Source organism: Lepisosteus oculatus, chromosome 9, assembly GCF_040954835.1.
Source record: "Lepisosteus oculatus isolate fLepOcu1 chromosome 9, fLepOcu1.hap2, whole genome shotgun sequence".
In the NCBI taxonomy this organism is placed as follows: Eukaryota; Metazoa; Chordata; class Actinopteri; order Semionotiformes; family Lepisosteidae; genus Lepisosteus; species Lepisosteus oculatus.
The window spans coordinates 44,650,867-44,669,288 of NC_090704.1; the positions used below are offsets into that span (position 1 = coordinate 44,650,867).

Below are 18,422 nucleotides of genomic sequence, written 5' to 3' on the forward strand. Positions count from 1 at the left end.
ATCAGTGTCGGCCTTTTCTCCTTTTTCTTTTTTTTTAAATGTTAGGGTATATGGGCACTGAATTTAATATAAAAAATACAAAATAAAGTTTTTTCATTTTGATTCAGTCAAGCACTGCACTGTCTGTCCTGAACAGACGTCCCAGTGCGGACCGCTGGTCAGGACGGCACACGGAACTGAAGAGCAGTCAGCGGAGCAATATGCCGGTATTGCTGATGTGCGTCTGCCGAGTGGAAGCAGACCCTGCAGAGCACGTCGATGTGTCCGCAGTCGGGGTGGGTTCAGCGGTTTCTCTTTTCCGTGTTGGTGTGCTTCTGGAAGCAGCTCGGAGCAGCTCCGTTTTCCCGAAGCAGACGGAAAAAGTGCAACAGTAAAAAGAGGTTTGTCCCCAGCTGAAAAGAGAAGACAGGAGACACCCGAAGAAGGCTCCACAGCTGAAACGTTGCGTTTCCTGTCTTCTCTTTTCGGCTGCTCCGAGCTGCAGCCAGAACCACAGCGGGGGAGCTGGCTGGCTAGCGTCGCCTTGCATTGCTCGGACATGGGAGCCGGTGCCTGTTGCTTGAGCCGCAGAGCCGGCTGGGGGAGAAGACGGGGCGCCGTGGTCCTCCACTGCTGGGCTTACCGAGCCGCCACTCCCCGGCGTGGCCATCTTTTGGGAAGGTTAAAGCGACCGCAGCCTTTACTATTGTAACGCATACGGCCATCAGGGCGTGTAAGAGCCGGCTTACCAGAGCGGGGACGTCGCCGCCCTTCCCTGTGATAGCAGGACCACAGCCCCTGGCCTGTAGAGAAATCTCTCTTTAGCTCACCGGGCTGGGTCCCTGCTGAGTGACGCGGGAGCCCCGGGTTCGAGCCCCCGACGGTGCGGGGCCGACCTAATGTGGCAAGGGCGCCCGCCTGAACCCCCGTTGCGTTACACTATAATCATACCCCTGAAACCTTAACACAAAAGAATAACGATCTCAACTCAGCGCAATAGGCAATAGAGTATCGGTGCGCACAGTACTGCTGCCCTCTCCCAGATAATACTCATTTGCTCCATACGTGTGACTGCGTGCAATGTGTTTGCTAGTGGATATGGTTATTGATATATTACAGCAGATACAGTGTGGCACTGCCCTGCGGATTATCCTTCAGACAGCAGCGACTTAAATTCGTTGAATATCTTCCCATCGATCCCGGTGCCTTTGCGGTGTGATTTAATTTCCTGGTGAATTTCTCACAGCACGATGCCCTTCATCTTTCTGTAGGTGCGAAACGTCACCCAGAATCGAAACTGCAGCTGCGGGGCTCCCGGAGGCAGAGGCCCGTTCCCTGCGCTCGGCGGTGTGACTGAGAGAGCCCGTGATCGCTGCGCACCGGGGCTCTCGCAATGGAAAAAAAGCGCACCGACTCCGAGTATGTCTGATCGGTTCATCGCCCTCGTTCCCTGCCCCCCCACACTGCTGGTCCTCCGAGGAGGTGTGTGTGTGTGCGTGCTGGAGGGAGTTAAAGAGAATTGGGGGTGCTATGAGTAATCTTCCCCACTCCCCCCGCGCCCGCCTCCTTGAACCGAGAGCGCCGCGCAGCGCGTTGCATTACAGAGAGTTTGATTACATTTCAGATTCCAGCAGCGGCGCTTCGCTCCGGTCCTTCAGGGAGTCAATTATGCAGTCGCTGCCCCCCCCCGGTGTTCCGGGGAGTCGGGGAGGCTTCGTTCCCACTCTTCAGGTGACCTTCGGGGTCATTTAAAGGGAAGCGGCATTAATCAAAGTGACACTCCGCGGCGGCCCAGCCCCGCTTCTCTCCCGCGGCGGCGCTTCCTGCGGGAGACGCGCTGTGGTCCTTCACCCTCGCAGAACGGCTTTGTTCGCCACCTCTGTCAAAGGGCTTTCCGAGTCTCCGCTGTCCGCTTCTGGGAGCTTTATTTTGGGGGTACCGCCAGCACGGCAGACACCACCCCTGGACCTTTAACCTGCCCCTGTGCCCCTTTACCCATATGTGTAGTGTTGTTGTTCCGAAATCCCACAGCCGGGTGTTGATACATCAGAACAAGACTGCGATAACAATCTGTGGTAGAATTTGCCCCGCATTTGGCAGAAGCAGCTAAACCTATGAATTATGCAAACCGGTTAAATTCAGTTACGGGTACTCTTTCAGATTTTAAAGTCTGCCAAGTAAGCACAGATGCTTATTGATCGCTGACGTCAATGGGGCACCGAGACCATGCCACAGCTAGAGCACCGTATACAACTCCAGGAATTAGCTTTTGTAGAACTTGCAAGGGGGCGTTTATCGAACATTTTCTGCAGTTTGACTTTCATATTCATTGCACCGGGCATTAATGTGTGTGATTAAAATGGCTAACAAATATTTTTTTTGATACAATGCACAACCTGATAAGGCCACACACATGTTTTAAGCATAAACAGATGTTTATAATTCTCTAAAGTAAACTTTGGGGAATTAAGGTAAGCTCTTTCATGACAATCAGCCTCCTACATAAATGTTTTTCAATTATTGCATCTATAACACCATGAGCCTAATTCGCCTTTTCTTTTGATCATCACTGCAAATCACAATGACTCAGCCCTGTGCTTAAACTGTGGAAGGTCTGTCAATATTAGCTAATCAGTTCGGGGCTGGTTAAAAGATATTACTTCAAGTTGGATTCAGTAGGATTAAACTGTGGAAACAACCTATCAGAGAGCTGCGTTATTGATTATGAAAGAAGTGAAGCTTAAAATGCATTATCTTAATTCTTCTCATTATAGTGGGCCACTACACCTCCCTTTTACAAGAAGAGCAAATTAATTTGTATTTCCTTTCCAATTTTTGTAATTAATGTTATAGTCCTACAAGCAGTTTCTATCAAAACATAGTTCAGTCTGGAAACTAAATTTACTGTGTTTATCTTGTGACAATCTAGGTTACAAAGCATTAATTGCATGTTGCTTTCCATGCCTAGGAACTGGCTCAGTAAAACTGATAGGCATCCTGCTGTCTAATTAAAGCACTAACTGCAAAACAGAGGAGGGCCCATCTAGCTTATTTGGTTGCTAGTACTGTAGCTGATTGATCTGGGGATCTCATTCAGAGGTTTCTGGAAAGAAGTCGGGGTATCAACTTCAAACACCTGTACCAGACTCCCACCACCCTTCGTGTAAAGAAGTATTTCCCGTTCTCAGTTTTAAACACCATTCCCCATAGTTTCTGTTTGTATCCTCTTGCTTGTTCGGCATCTTTCGCTGCTGAAACTGAAGAAGCCCAATAGTGTTGGCTTGAGCAGTGCTTTGAGGATTTTGAATACTTGAATCAGTTCCCCAGCCTCCCACATGACAGACAAGGGTACCTGGTGCTATACTGAGGAGGAACACTGAAAAGTGAAGAAAACTGAATAGCTGGCATATTTAGACCTTTTTAGATGTTGTCGTTGACTTGACATTGTCAGCCTCTTGCAGATGTTAATGGAAAAGGTCCAATTATTCAAATTATATGCTCAATTAAGGGTTCAATTAAGCAACTGAATGCACAACTGGAATAGGAACCCTTAGACAGTGGGGTGAGGTGTACCAACATTGGGAGCCTCTGTCCTTTAGAACGTTCTTCTCTCACGCAAGCACCATCATGATGGGATCCTCTGTGGAAGAACACAGTGGACCTCTTTGACTGGCAGAAATAGCCCGAGCAGGACTACAGCGCGTATTCCAGATTTCGAAATACTTGTAGCCCAATTCTTTTCCATCTCAGGGCAGGGTCGTCTTCAGCTGGAGAGACGGAGAAGGGAGAAGGCATATGGGAACTATTCTGCAGGTTGCACTGTTTCCACCAGTTGGATTGAGGTCGCGGGAGCGTTCTGGCCGAGGGGTGGCCATGCATGCGCGTGTGTGTTTGATGTTCCTCATATTTTGGCCAGTGTGTCTGTATCAATGGTTTCTCAGTCTGGGACACTAGCGCTCCACTCCAGAGCTTCGTGGCTGTCAGCCCCTCAGTTACCTTAATTGATATTGACCAGGAGCAGCTCAAGTACTGGGTGTACTGAAGCGGGAGATGCAATGATCTGGGAGTGGCTTGTGTTGAGCATGGCTGCCCTGCTCATGCAGAGCGGATATCAGCATTCACACATACTGCTCACACCATCCTCTTATCTGAGTGTGTGCTACACTCTGACGGATGCTCTCCGGTGTTGTAGATTAGGGCGGTAACTTCACTGCTGTAGAATTTCTCAAATAGAGTATCAGAGGTGTGATTGGCATTTGCTTTTCAGTACAGGGCACTGCAGCTGAAACAAATACCCAGACGGTTCTATACGATGCGGTTCTCTGAAAGTCCTTACTGGCGGTTAATTATTAATTTAGATTCATAAAGACAATGAATTAAATTTAAGTGTGTAATAAATCTGATTAACCAGTCAGCTCCCAAGACATTAGAAGATCAACACGGGCCTAATATTTCATAGCAATGTGTGTGTGTGTGTAGGCATGTGCGCTTGTGTGTGCGTGTGGAGAGATGTCTGGTTGCGCAGGAGGCTGGTCTCTCTAGGAAGACAATGAATTCTACTTTTAAAAATGCATTATTTCTTTCTTTATGCGAAAGTGGTTTAAGTTAAAGCCTCACACGTATATGTCTTTAACCTGCATTTCAGGTCGGTGAAGGATATGTATTCCTGATCACTGTCTTTAATCCGAGTCCGTCCCTCCCTCAGCCCCAGCGCACCCCCCCAGCTCCGTCTCACTGCACTCCCAGACCCTTGCTTCAGTCCCACTCTCCTGGGAAATCAAGGCAGCTGAGAGGCACGGTCCCATTACTCTGCGCTACTTATGACCCGCTTACTCAGTAATGGCCTGTGTTGCTTTGCTAGCTCCTGACCGTGATATTATTTGACTTTTCCTGTGTAAACTGCCCTGAGCCACTGTGGGAGCAAGGTCCAATACATTAGCAAGCTGTGGCTGTTCCACATTGCTTTATCAGGCACCTCAACAATGCTTAATCCTAATCTTTACAACGCCCGTTGAAAAAAAAAAAACCCAATGCCACCTAATCTTAGTCTGCATTTGACAAACGGTGACTGCTCTCTGATCTTGATCACCCTCACGTCAGTCCCTGCTCCCATCCATCACAATCCTCCCGTCATCTTCTACCGGTTCCTGACCCAACGCCTGCTCTCATGTTGTTTATCGGCAACACGGTATTATCTGACGTCTCCCTTTGTTCCCATGTGTGCCATTACGTGGATCACCGTCTTTACCATCCAACTGCTTGAAAATCCCCGAAACACACCGGCAAAAAATCTTTCGGAATGCGGATGCGATGCTCTTACTCAGCCCCTGCTTACTCCAATCAGGGGATGTTAACCAACCGGTGATCATGCACAAAGTCAAAGAGTGAGAGGTGGGCGTTTTCACACTCATCGAAACTTCCAGCTATCAGCCTATCATTTTCACTGCTGATCTTTTCTTAATTCACTGAAAAACAAACGGGTAGCAGAGTCTGACAACCCTCATGCTTTCTCTTACTGCGTTGCCTGCTGAGCTACTGGGCTTCCAATTGCCAGCAGTAATTAACAGGGGGAAATTAGTTTGTGTAATGTAATATTCTCCAGCATAAAAGGTGATGTAATTGCATGCTGAAAATAATACAAACAAGTGTTATGTTTTCATCCTGTGTTTCCAAAGGACTCCCATTCATTTCTCTAAAGTGTCAGGTGTGGCTACTGATGAGCAATATCCTTGGTAGGTGATAACTTCAGGCAGACACATCTCGTTTTAGTGAGGTCCAATTCTGACCCTTTGCTAACTCTTTTTTAGTTGGTCACTGCATCTTATATATTCTAGCAGATTCAAGTGAGGGGGTTGTCACTAGGAAAGAGGAAAAGCAAGGTCTTGAGTTGTACTAGTAGAAATAATGCTATTGTAGAGATCTTCTTGTATTTCTATAGCCTGTAAGGAAAGCAGAGTGCAGTGCTTCTCACATCAGCAGGGTAGGATGTAAAATAAATACCTCTACTGGATTTTGTGAACACATTATTAATTAAACTGCAAATGATATTTTGGCAGGAACACCTCTAGGTTACTTACAGTGATAGATGTCCCGATGTGTCCTTTCTGACTTTTTTATTTTGTTCAGAAATCGCGAAAAATGGATTTTGAAAGTATAACATCAGTTTGTCCCCGCAGGCGCAGTAGTTACTGTAATAGTGCTTTGTTTTGTGAGTCCTAGTAATTTAAACACTCTTTACTCCTTTTATAACTTTTGCACACCTTTGGTTATGCTGCCCTTTAACAATGTGAAAGACCTTGTATGAAGTTCACGACCAAATGCATGAATGAATTATACTTTTTACTCAATTAAAAATCTGCCGGCAGGCTGTTATGTGTGGGTTTCTGTGGAAGCAGCAGAAGACACAGACTGCACCTGCACGGGCAAGAGAGATTCCTGGAGCCAAACCCCAGAGGAGTGAAATCAGATCATCATGTGTGACTGGGCACGATTTAGATTCTCGACTGAAACGAAAGGCAAGGTGGAGAAGAAACCCCAGCGAGAGAGGGACTGACTGAGCGCTTGCCAATGCTGGATGATGTGTGTTCGTGTCTGTGCTCCCTCTTTTATCAGAATGTCAGCCAGACCTTTCCGCTGCCTGTGCTCCATCACCAGCGGCTTAAATGTGAAAGCAATTAACAAAATTGGCAAAGTCAAAGAAACATCTGAGGCACTTCAAAGACAGAAGCTCGACGTGTTTTGGTGGGAGCACGCAGGGTGAGGATGCTCGATGCCTTTTTATTGCCATTCTTTGTTCTCCAGACCTTCTCCCGATGCTGGAGGATGTGGCACCGCCTCGATCAAGATTCTAGAAGGTGCTTTTTTTTTTTGCATCTCTCCTGGAATGCTGGAAGTAAAGTGCTGCTACAGATGCTGTCTGGCGCGGGCAGTGTCATGTTAAATTACACCCCCTCCCTTTCTCTCTCCCTAGCCCGCACAGGATTCGTGTAGGCACTGTTGCAATCCCTCCCTGATATTTGGTTGTTCCTCCGGAGCTGGAATGCAGCCCAGAGAGGAAAGCTGTGCTGTGGCCTGCATGACGGAGCTTCTCCTCAGTCTGCACTCTTTCTCTTCATGTACATCCCGGGGTCTGGGCTGTTGCAGCCAAACAGTAATAAAGGAGGTAGATCTGTAAGACCGCTCAATTAAGATTGGAAGAGTAGAGTTAGAATCCCCTAAGGTTTCTCCTTGTTTCATTTTGTTTTCTATTTTTTGATGTACTGCATCACTGCCACCTGTGATATTTACTGGCAATAGTGTAGTGGTTTTCAGGAGATCATGATTAATGAAGTGTCCTTGTTAATTTGCATGTGAAGATTGCCGTTGCTCTTGTAGGTAGAATTGAGAGTTAGGTTCAAACCGCAAACTCATCTAAGAGCTGTTTGCTGAATTGTAAAAAAATTTAAAATGGAGGAAAAGTGAAAGCATGATTTGAATCTCAACAGAGTCTGTGAACAGAGACTAAAACTAATAGAGAGGTATGCAAAAGATCTCTGAATAATATTTATCAAATATCCATCTTAAAAAGAACATTTATGCACCAAGAGCAAAGTTTTTGTAGCATGCATTGTTATGTTTTGTGCACTTGTAATATTTTGATCCCTACAACTATGACAGACACAATGTGATAACACGTGCACAGCTCTATACACACAGTGACACTGAAGTGCTTCTCCGATTAGTCTTGAGGTGACAAAATGCTTATGATGTGTTTCTGATCAGGTGTTACCTCTGTCCCCTCCCTGAACTAAAAAAGCACACACTTGAAGGTCATGTCTGAGGGCTACTGAAAGTGCTTTTAGTGGTCAGCTGTAACTCTAGTCCTTATTGCAGCACTGACCTGCTTCCAGAGTTCAGCCTCATTTCCATGAGAAAGGACAGCTCGGAATGAATGGGGCCTGTGTATCAGGGTGGTCCAGGAAGGATCAGGACCTGCAGAAGTTACTGAGAATGGAGCAGCCTTTCACCTTGAACAACTGAGCTGAAAACTGAAACCAAGCACTATATCATGGAAAGCAGCGATGATGAAACAGGTTTCTAAAGTGTAAAATGACAATGCCATGTGGGAGTTTACTTTGTCCTGTAATCCAAGCAATCTGTTCATAAAATCGTACATGGTAGACCTCAGTTGTTTTATATACTCTCAAAGGCATGGATTAAAACCCACTAGTATTTACATTTAAAATAGACACAATAATTAAAAAAACAAAATGCTTGGCCCCTTGATGAAAAACACCTCATGGAAATTCGGACTGGAAGTCTAAAAACACCGGACAAGATGATGAACTCGACTGATCACTTCGGTTTTAAGATCTTCTATTTGAAGTAGGGTGGCGATGGGGGCCAGCGTGCAGTGCATGGAGCATTAGACTAAGTGTTTAAATCCGACATAAAACGAAATGCAAAACGCTGAGAGGACGACTCTGGTACTTGGCGATGCTCTCGAAGGTTTTTATTGTGGACTCTACAGAAGTGCACCCCCTCTTGGCGATCACAGGGAACCACAGTATAGCTGCAGAAAAGCCATGCCCCGTTTGGTTTCGACTGGGAAACCATGGACACGCATTTTCCTGTGTTGAGTCACTTAGATGGTGTTTCCTTGCGACTCGGGTCTATCTCGCTGTCCCCGTCAACGGTGCATACACGTCTTTTTAATGTTACTCCTGGAGTTGGGAGAGGGGGTCTCTAGAGCACGCTCTGAGCGAGATTTGAGAAATAACAGTACCGCCAGAAACAAAGAGAAACATCCGACTCAGATCTGTAAAACCCACAGCACTCGCACAACCAGCGGGTCTGCCCCGACAGCAGCTTTGAAGCTCCGGGCTCAGCAGTACGGCTGCGTATTCCGGGCCTTTGTAAGCATTCAAATTGCAATTGCAAAGTTTTTGTTGCTGTGGCTGATACGCAATAAGTGGTCCTGAACTGGGGTAGGAATCTCTTAAAAGAAAAGGCTCCCCACAGAAGGAAAGGGGAGGGTGGTGGGAGGGTGAACCCCCCCACGACACTGTCTTGTCTGTCCATCAGATTAACGCAGCAGTAGCGCTCGGGTCAGCGGGAACAGCTCTGCGCCTGACGACGCTCAATTCTGCAGCGGGGGATGAGGAGGAGGAGGAGAGGGGGGGCGGGCGGCCGGGCTCCGGTTGTCAAGGCGACGGCGGGGCGGAGCCAGTCTTTTTTTAGAGAGGCTGGTTTGTTTGTTGGCCGAGGTCACATGACCAGCAGCTGGGGCATGGGGGCCACTTCCTGTTTGAGTTCGGCTCAGAAGCGAGCTGCAGTTGTCAGTTACTACAAAATGGCTGCTGGAACACCATTAAGGAGATCTCACTGAATGCTTTATTATTATATAATTATAGTTAATGTTGGGTTTTTTTTCCTCTTTTCATGGGGATCTGTCAGAGACCTTCCGCTCCGAGAATTGGACTTATCAAGAATTTTCTCCGTTGGATATAAATTCTGCGTGTGTCTGTGCGCAGTTTTTTATATATTAAAAACAAACATTTCCTTTTTTTTTTGCACTTTAAAGTCTCGTTACATGGGTTTTTCGATGTGCATTCATTAGAGGAAAAAAACAGCTTAAAAACTGCGTTTTCCATTCTGCCGTGTGACTACAGCATGTCGTCTTGCTTTACAAGATAATTGTTGGGAATCTTATTGTAGAGATTTGCACGGGCGGTCTGTATTCCCCTTTTTTCCTCTCTGGAATTTGGAATTTGAATAAAAAAAACAGCCCAGCTTTGGATCAGACACATTTTACTGCTGTTTTTTTCCTTCCTTCTCACTCTAGGGCAGCTTGAAGAGAGGGGACATCACATTCAGTGTTAAATTGCAACGACCGAATTCGCGATCTGTCAAAATTACGGGTACTTTTCAAGAAACGGGAAAAAAAAAGATTTTTTTTTCTCTGCGTTCCTTACCTTTTCATGCAACGATTACGCATCTGAAGCTACCTGACCTAAACGAAGGGTTTACACACCAGGTAAGCTAGATATCATTTTTTTTAAATAGTTCTTTTTATTTATTAATGGCTGGTGAGGGAAAATATTTTTACGTTTTTATGTTGGAGGAGGCGGGGTTAGTTATGGGTTTTTCTCTCTCTCTCCCTCGGAGAGCCGGAGTGTTCCTGCTCCCCGGCCGGGTGAGGTAAACACCCCCCCCCCTATAAATTGAAACTTTATGGAGACTGAAAGCAGGAGACACGACTTCCTTTAACAGAAAGACCACCTTGCGTGTCGTGTGCCCCCCACTCACCCACCAGCACCACGCGTGGGTTCGACACAGCGGTTAAAACCTCCCCGGTGTCGCTCCCACGAGCACACGAACCCGGTCCGGTGCCGTGTGGCCAACAGCCTGAAGTCCCGGGTTGCCCCGGTCCGGTCCAGTCCAGTCCAGTCCACGGCAGTAACGACCCGGTTCGGCTGCCGGAGCTGAAGTTGGGTCTCGGTGCCCCCCCCCGGGGTTGGACCGGGGTTTTGATGGTTAAAACCCAAACCTGCTTGCAAACGGCTCCCTGCTGTCATTCCTGTTAGTAATTAATACATTAATAATACAAATAATAATTATTGGTTCATAGCCGGGGGGGCGGGGTCGCGTCTTGAAAGTCACTTAGGGGAGCGGACGGCTGTCGAACCGGCTCCATTTTGACATGAGAGGTGGCGGTGGGGGGGAGACTGGGATAAATTTAAAGCGAAATCTACCCTACCCCCCCCAGACACACACACCTCTTTCTCTACCCTCCCCTCTCCCTCCATTCTTCACATGCCGGGTGCGATCCCGTCCTGATTATCGCTTCCGATCGGATCGATATCGATATCGGCACGCCGGCCGGGGGGGTTTGCAGACCGCGCTCGCCTGTGAGGAGTTAAAAACCGTCTCAAAGGGTTGCTGTAAACCCTATGCTAGATGGTGACCTTCACACACCAGATAGTATATTTAGCTACAGGAAGGAGAAAAAAATCGGGTCATAACGTCTGGTTTGAGGGGGGGGACGGACGTTTTTTTTTAACGTTTAGGAGAAAATAAAACGGTGGTTTGGTACTTGAACGCGTTCGACTTTTGTTTATTTATTTTTTTTTGCTTTTTGCTGAGGCTGGTTGTCAGCTGTGGCAGCAGCGAGTTCAGCCGTACGCGTAGGAAACCAAACATGTCGGATCTAATCCAGTAAGGTTCAATCCGGCGGCTTTCGATCAAGACTCAGGCAGTGTGTGTGGGGTATCTAAAGGCTTGTGGCTGGACAGATAAGGCGATTACTGTGTTTATCAACGCGGCTTGTCCTCTGTGTCGGATGCACAGGCGATCCCTCGGAAGCAATACATACCGTTGTTATTTATTTCTCTGCTCCTTAGGTCAGTGGCCTGACAGCCCCGCTCCCTGTTTGCATGTTGAGGTGTCACCCGAGGAAAAGACAAGCGCCCCACGCTGATTGTGCCGTCACTAACTAGAAAATAGTCATATGTTTTGCATAGCGCCTTTGCACAGGATGCACGCAAAAGCACGACGCACGGTAAAATGACAGAAAATTAGCAGACAAAGCAGACGCAGAGGATCTTCGCAGGAGAAAGGATCGTTTCTGACAACAGGAAGGTGTTCAGGCGGGTTTTGAAAACGCTCCGTGTGGCCGGGTCCCAGACTTGTTGTGGGCTGTCCGGCACTTTGGGGGTACAGTACAGCAGCCCAGGGCCCCACCATCAGAAACGCAGGGTCTTTGAATATTAATAGTATTATTGGCATGTGCATGTGCTCACCAGGAGGAGGAGAGGGCTTGACCTGACACATACTGCATATTGCACGAAAGGGGAGGCTTCGTGGAGCCGCTGGCTGACCTGAAGGTTAAGGAGGCCCTTAATTTGGCTCTGTGATGCTTTGAACTCCCTCATAATTGCAGGGCTTTCCTCACTCTCCAAGCTTTTAGCTGGGGCTCTGAAAATCTTTCCACTGTGTCGTCGGATATACAGCTGGACCTGCTTCCTTTTAGCTCATTTAACATTGGAAATGTTCTCTGGGGCTCTGGGTGTCCTACCGGGAAGATAATGCACAAGGAGAGGGGGTGGGTCTAGCCTGGAAATAGGCACTGTGTGAAAGGTACTGGCTCGGTAACAAGGCAAGGCACATGGGACTGTTAGCAGATGAGGGAAATATGAGAGTATGTGTATTTAAGCTTTTTTTATTCATCTTTTTTTAGTTTAAGTGTTGCGAGTGGAACAGTGCTGATTCGAACTAAAGTTGCACGGACTGGGTGCAAAGCAGATGGGGGGTGATTCCAGATTTCACACAGATTTATGTAGGAAGCCCTTTTTTTTCCGTCTCTCTAGGCCTACATTGTTAAATTAAATATGAGTTTTTTGGTGAAAACACCCCGCCCCCAATGGGGATCATTGTGGAACAGTTGGCTTCCTCACTCTGCTCTCCTCCCCACTGAGAGCTGGTGTGTGGGGAGAGTATTGGTGCACTATGGCGGCCAGCGCCTCACCCAGGTGGGGGTGCACACTGGTGCTGGTGGAGGGGATCCCCATTACCTGTAAAACACTTTTGAGTGGAGTGTCCAGAAAAGCGCTATGTAAGTGTAAGGAATTATTAATTATTATTATTAGTTGCATTACTGTCCCATTCCACACAGATCGAGTGCAGCCTTGGTTAAATGGCCGTTCTTAACATTTGTCCATAAACACTCCTCTACATCCATTTTGTCCCTGGTTAATGACCTACCTACTTTTGTCCTTCAGACCTTTTTTTTACATCCGTCCTTGCAGTCTTTCCCCCATCCCACAAAAGGCAGGGGCAATAAAATCTATCAAGATAGGCTTAGTGGCTTCCACTGTGACACATATGTCAACCTTAAGGCCTTAGGGTTGGTTAATGTGTTACAGTCCCTAATCAAGCTTGCAAAGGCTTCTTCTGAGGAAAACAGCTGTCAGAGCCTCACTCATTCCAGTAGGTCAGTGGCCTCTGTCAGTGCTGAAGCCTGCGAAAGGAGGGAGTTGGACTGAGGCTAAAAATGAACGGGCACGTGATGCTTTAATAACTACCCAGTTAGGTCATCCATACCTAGAGAAGATCTCATCTTTAGTTTCTGGAGAAAGCCCTTAATGAGGGATCTGCTCCTTCGTAAAGCCACCATTAATTTTTATGTGGTTCAAGACATTTCTGCAAGCTGGCTTCTTTTCTACATAGTCAGTGATGACAGCAGGTAGCCTGAGTGTTAAGTTTTGCAAGAGAGAGCTTGGCTGGGCACAGTGTCCTAATCCACCAGCTGATCCATAAATTTAGACTCTTCTTCTGGCGGTAGATTTGGTCTCGCAGTCTTTGAAAATCTTTTTTTCATGTTTTGTTGGCTTTTCTGCCTTTGGTCTAACCGCCCTTTAAAGGCAGCTTTGAGATGAATGAGTCGGTTTGAATGCTTTGACACTGAATTATTTTAACACCCATCATAGCCTGGACTAGTAAACAGAAAAGCACAGCAACTGCTAAATATGTTTTAAGAGTGGGTGACTAAGCTACGAGTTCTCGTGAGAAGGAGGGAGTGGAAATGGATTCAACATAAAAAAAAATACTGCAACGCCTTACTTAGGTTTTTAAGAAGTCTTCCAACATCGGAGCTCCTTGGCTGAGGTTATGTTCCCAAAAGATTTTAGAATCGTTCTTGTCAAGTAAGTTAGTCTCCAGAAATAATGAAACACTCTTGTTAAATAATAAACAAAACTATGACATTGGTGGTGCCACAGACTGTTTGAGGTAAGACCTGATATCCTACAGATACTGTGTGTGTGATTTGAGCAAGCTGTGGGAAAGATTAATTTTAGCACGTTTGTGAGTCCAGAACTGTGTAACGGTGGTGACCTTTTATTGTTTGTTTAGCAGGTGCCCTTTGCCTGGGTGATTCAAATCGGTGAAAAAAAATACAGTGCATATCAGTGCTGCCGTACGATAGTAATATTCAAAGACGGTACAGTTCAGTGCAGTGATATCAAGAGCAGCACAAAATGAATACATGTGTAATATACAGCTTGGAGGAGCAATAATGGTACAATTTAAATACCAGTCAAATGCAATCATACTAAGAAAATGCAATGCCAGTGCTGTGTCAAGGATGTTTAAACAATCTCTAGTCTTTCACTTTGATGGTAGGAATCAGACCAGTCCCAGCAATCTGTAATTTTTGTTTCTGGTCTTCCCATGTTCAGTATTGTATGGTTTAAGAATGACGTCTGTAATATTTGTTTGGAAGAACAGGTCTTTCCTTCTGTCCCAGTTTGAGTGGTGCTACCACAGCATCAGACTTCATTCAGAAAGATGCTGGTTTCTCTGCCTCCACAGCTTGCCTTGGTAATCTGTTCCATTAGGCGATACGATTGGAGTTTTTTGGTATTGGGGCACAATCGGCCATAACAAATTTCCCTTTGTGTTTTCCGTTTTTTGGCGTTGTGTTGACACAACTGTCCATATCGGTAGAGCTTTCACCTGTTGTGGTTCCTCAGCCATCTTAACTGTGGCTGAGAAGCGAGAGAGGAGAGAGTTTGGACGATCACACTCATGCCTGCTATAGTCTTTGGATATGTGGCAGGAGGGATGGTTTTTAAAAAGACCTGTCACCTTATTTGGCTGTTTTAGAAATCATTATGAGATGGGACCAGATCAATACAAAAATCTCTTGCCATGTGCTTGTAAGGTGCAATCTTTGGATATTTCTTGTTGTGAAATGCTTAATTATACTATATGGCATGGTTATTAGGATATTTATATCTATGAAAACGGAAGCAGACATGGCGTTTGAATCCACTCCCTTTCTGAAAACTGAGCACGTAACCCTGACTGTGATGGATGATAGAGTCTAAATCAAATAAAAAGGAGTACTGTTTGAATTAAGTAAATTCCTAACCCATTAATACTGATGTCGATGAACATCAACTTTTGTGATACGGTAAAGTTGATTCCATCAAATGGTTTGCGGTTTTATTCCCAGAGCCCGGCATTGTGCTTAACAATGTATTCATCTCTTGCCTCCTATATCCCAGTGCCGTTTTTCTGAAAAGCTGTTTTAAGAACAGGTTGTATTTGCCTCATGGTTTCAGGCTCCCTAGGCGTCCCTGCACACAAATATCAGGTGACAGCTGTACGCCCTTTGTCTTTTCACACAGTGGACACATTTAGCCATGCAGACTAATTTGATTTGCGGAGAGCCAAGGGTGAGTGGAATCCAGGTGTTGGAGACACTCTGACCCATGTGTAACCAGGCAGACAAAACATCCAAGGACGCAGAAAGGCATGTGGAGGGGTAAAGGAAAGGCTGAAGCAGGCCGGGTTGTTCGTAGTTACAGGGTGTTCGTCTGTCTTTGTGTGTTTTGTCTCTGGAAGATAAAGCACTTGAACACATTTCCGTGTTGAAAGGATCACAGGTTATTAAGGGGAAGAACAGGGCATCAAGTTCGTACTTTGAGAACAGCTTAACTTTATGAGTTTTATCGGTGCTTCTGAAAATAGACAAAAAAAATCCCACGGTGGGGATTGTACAGTACCCTGGCTGAGGAAAATGGCGCCTGCGTTATTATGGGCCTGGACAACACAGGGCACCTATTTGGACAGCTGGTGAGAGTGAGATCTGGCTTGATCATTAAATCTCTCACCTGGGTCCGATGGAGGAGTTGACTGTTTCGGGATGTACCCAGTGAGCGAGTTGCTCCAGGAGTGTGAATCAGATGATAAGCCAGCAGCCAAATCACCCTGCAACTCACCACTGGCAGCCCACTGGAGCTCAGCAGGTGTGAGCCTGGTCAGTACCTGGATGGGAGACCTCCTGGGAAAAACTAAGGTTGCTGCTGGAAGAGGTGTTAGTGGGGCCAGCAGGGGGCGCTCACCCTGCGGTCCGTGTGGGTCCTAATGCCCCAGTAGAGTGACAGGGACACTATACTGTAAACAGGCGCCGTCCTTCGGATGAGACGTAAAACCGAGGTCCTGACTCTCTGTAGTCATTAAAAATCCCAGGGTGTTTCTTGAAAAGAGTACCGGCATCCTGGCCAAATTTCCCATTGGCCCTTACCAATCATGGCCTCCTAATAATCCCCATCTATTGGGTTCATCACTCTGCTCTCCTCCCCACTAATAGCTGATGTGTGGTGAGCGTTCTGGCACACTATGGCTGCCGTTGCATCATCCAGGTGGGGCTGCACACTGGGGGTGGTGGAGGGGATCCCCATGACCTGTAAAGTGCTTTGAGTGGAGTGTCCAGAAAAGTGCTATATAAGTGTAAGCAATTATTATTATTATTATTATTATTATTATTATTATTATTATTATTATTATAAGTGACCTGGAAGCGGCAGGTCTAGAAAACAGTAGCAGTAGGGGGAGACGGTTTCTCAGTAGGTTCATTGGGCTTGGCGCTGCCATGTGAGACGCAGACACACAGATAACACTCCTGGTTGTTGGGGAGGGTTTGGGAAACTTAGTGTTCGGGTGGGGGTGGGGGTGGGGGCCCTCCCTTACATTATTCTTACTTTACATGGGCTTATTTGGAATGGTGAGATAATGGGGACACTCCCAAGTAAAACCTCAAAAGAAGCTGCCAGATGACTTACCTTCCGTAACTTCCTCACTTTCTAGTGATGTAATGTTGAACTCCAGACTGTGCCAAATTTGATCTCGCTTCCCTGGAAACGAAACGGATTTCTTAAAGTGAAATACGGAAACCATGCTCTGTTCTTGGTTTAAATGTGCAGTGATTGCTTTCTTTAGAAAAGAAGCACAGCGTTCGATATCTTGGAAAGGTGAACCATAAGAGTTTCTTCTCCATAATGGGATGTTCAGCCAGTCTGTTGTTCTTTTTATTGTTATTGTTACCTGATTTGTTGGTACTATTCCAAGCTAGTTAACTGCAGAAACATTTTTTTCACTTGATTCCATGTATTTGTTTCTGGTTGGTCTAGATCAGGGGTGTCCAGTCCTGGAGAGTCGGTGTGCCTGCAGCTTCACATTCCGACTCGCCTCTTAATGAGCTAAACCAGCTGGTTTCTGGCTGAACTGGACCGATTTTACAGCTCCTCCCAGCTCTTCAGGTGCTGCTGCTTTACAGACACCCAGCAATTCTGCTGACACACTGACCCTTTTGGACCACGATTGGATTTCTTTGCATCAGAATGGTGTGAAGCCATTAGGGTTTAAATTTCCTTCCTACAATGTGCAGACCTCCATCTGCTGGATCCTGGCTTTGTCCGAATATGTCAGCGGTCTGTCTTTTCAGTTTGTCCAGCATGTCGCAGGCTGGACGCTTAGTGAAAGGCTATCTTTAAGCAGGAGCTGGCTGCAGGGGCGTGTTTAAAGAACGTATCTCACTCCAGTTTGAATTTTGCAAATTTTGCAAATTTTCACATTTAAGTAAGAAAAAAAGTCTTTTTTTTCCCTTTAACGTTATACGTGATGGTTTACAAAATGTGTCTCGGTGTCCTTTTTTTCAGCAGTCATTCTCCACCCCTCTACACACACACGGACACCGAGGCAGGCAAAACTGTGGTTTATGCGTTTGTTGAACCCTGGGAAGCTGCACTGATTCTTTCTCTCTACGAAGTTTTTCATATGACTGTGTTCCTGTGACATTGTTCTAACCTGCCCTCCCAGTTCTGACTGGAGGGTTCAAGAGACACTTTCACTTTCCTGCTGCACTTGTGTGTGCCCATCCTGCAGTCTGTGTCTAGCTCAGTGTGGTGCGAAAAATAATAATCGGTTTAAATAGCAGCAGGGGTGGGCTTCCTTCAGTCGTGTGCATTATAAATAGCACTGGTTGCACATGGTTTTGAACATCGTCGGAGAGTTTTTTTTTCTCCTGCATTTTTCAAATCTAGGCACGCACACGGAGAGATGAATGCTTTTCCAGTGCTTTACCCGACACTAAACCGTTCCAGTCACTCAGCATTTTTTCAAAGGCTTTGTTCTGGCTTTAAAAGAGAAACCTCTCTTTTCTTATTTGCTCTGCTTTATCTCTTGACAGGCATCAGTACTGTCAGCTATTTTGATTGACACCTCCCCGTGTTTAAAGCCTGCTTTACATATGGCTTATAGACAGCTTCTGTTTCAATCATTGTAATTAGAGCCTGTTTTATCATATTTAATATTTTTCTTTGGTATTGTTATCTCAGAATACTTTTATTTCTGCATTTGTTTGTGTAATTCATGCATGCATTTCTTATTAGTGAACAAATCCATTTAAGTGAAATAATGATCTGTGTTTCATGCAGGGACTGTGCTGGAATATTTGGTGAATATGTAAGCAATTCTTTTAGTCTAGAATGGAAGAAGATGAAACTATAGTTTTGATACTGTTCACTGTTGTCAAGCGGGTTAGCAGATGAAGTTAATGAATTTCCTGTGCTGAGATTTATAAATCGAAAGCTTTACGTTTTTTTCTATGGCATTTTTAA

At 45.9% G+C, this 18,422-nt stretch overlaps 1 protein-coding gene and 1 long non-coding RNA gene across 8 annotated transcripts in view; one reads left to right on the forward strand and one right to left on the reverse strand.

Moving 5' to 3' along the window:
• Positions 1 to 6,402: 6,402 nt before the first annotated feature.
• Positions 6,403 to 11,501, reverse strand: LOC107078500 (uncharacterized). Of its 2 annotated transcripts, none has more exons than XR_011190515.1 (3): positions 11,333 to 11,501; positions 7,859 to 7,950; positions 6,403 to 7,113 (listed from the first exon to the last, which is right to left on the reverse strand). It is a non-coding gene; the product is annotated as an uncharacterized lncRNA (long non-coding RNA). The 2 variants fall into 2 exon arrangements; XR_001479435.2 differs by having other exon boundaries at positions 6,403 to 7,147.
• tnrc6c1 (trinucleotide repeat containing adaptor 6C1) overlaps positions 9,282 to 18,422 on the forward strand; it is a 69,348-nt gene continuing 60,207 nt past the window's right edge. The window contains exon 1 of one of the 6 annotated variants that reach the window (XM_015356198.2): positions 9,282 to 9,994. The gene's annotated coding sequence lies outside the window, so the exon portion shown is untranslated. The other 5 variants (XM_015356192.2, XM_069194595.1, XM_015356200.2 and 2 more) reach the window with 5 other exon arrangements.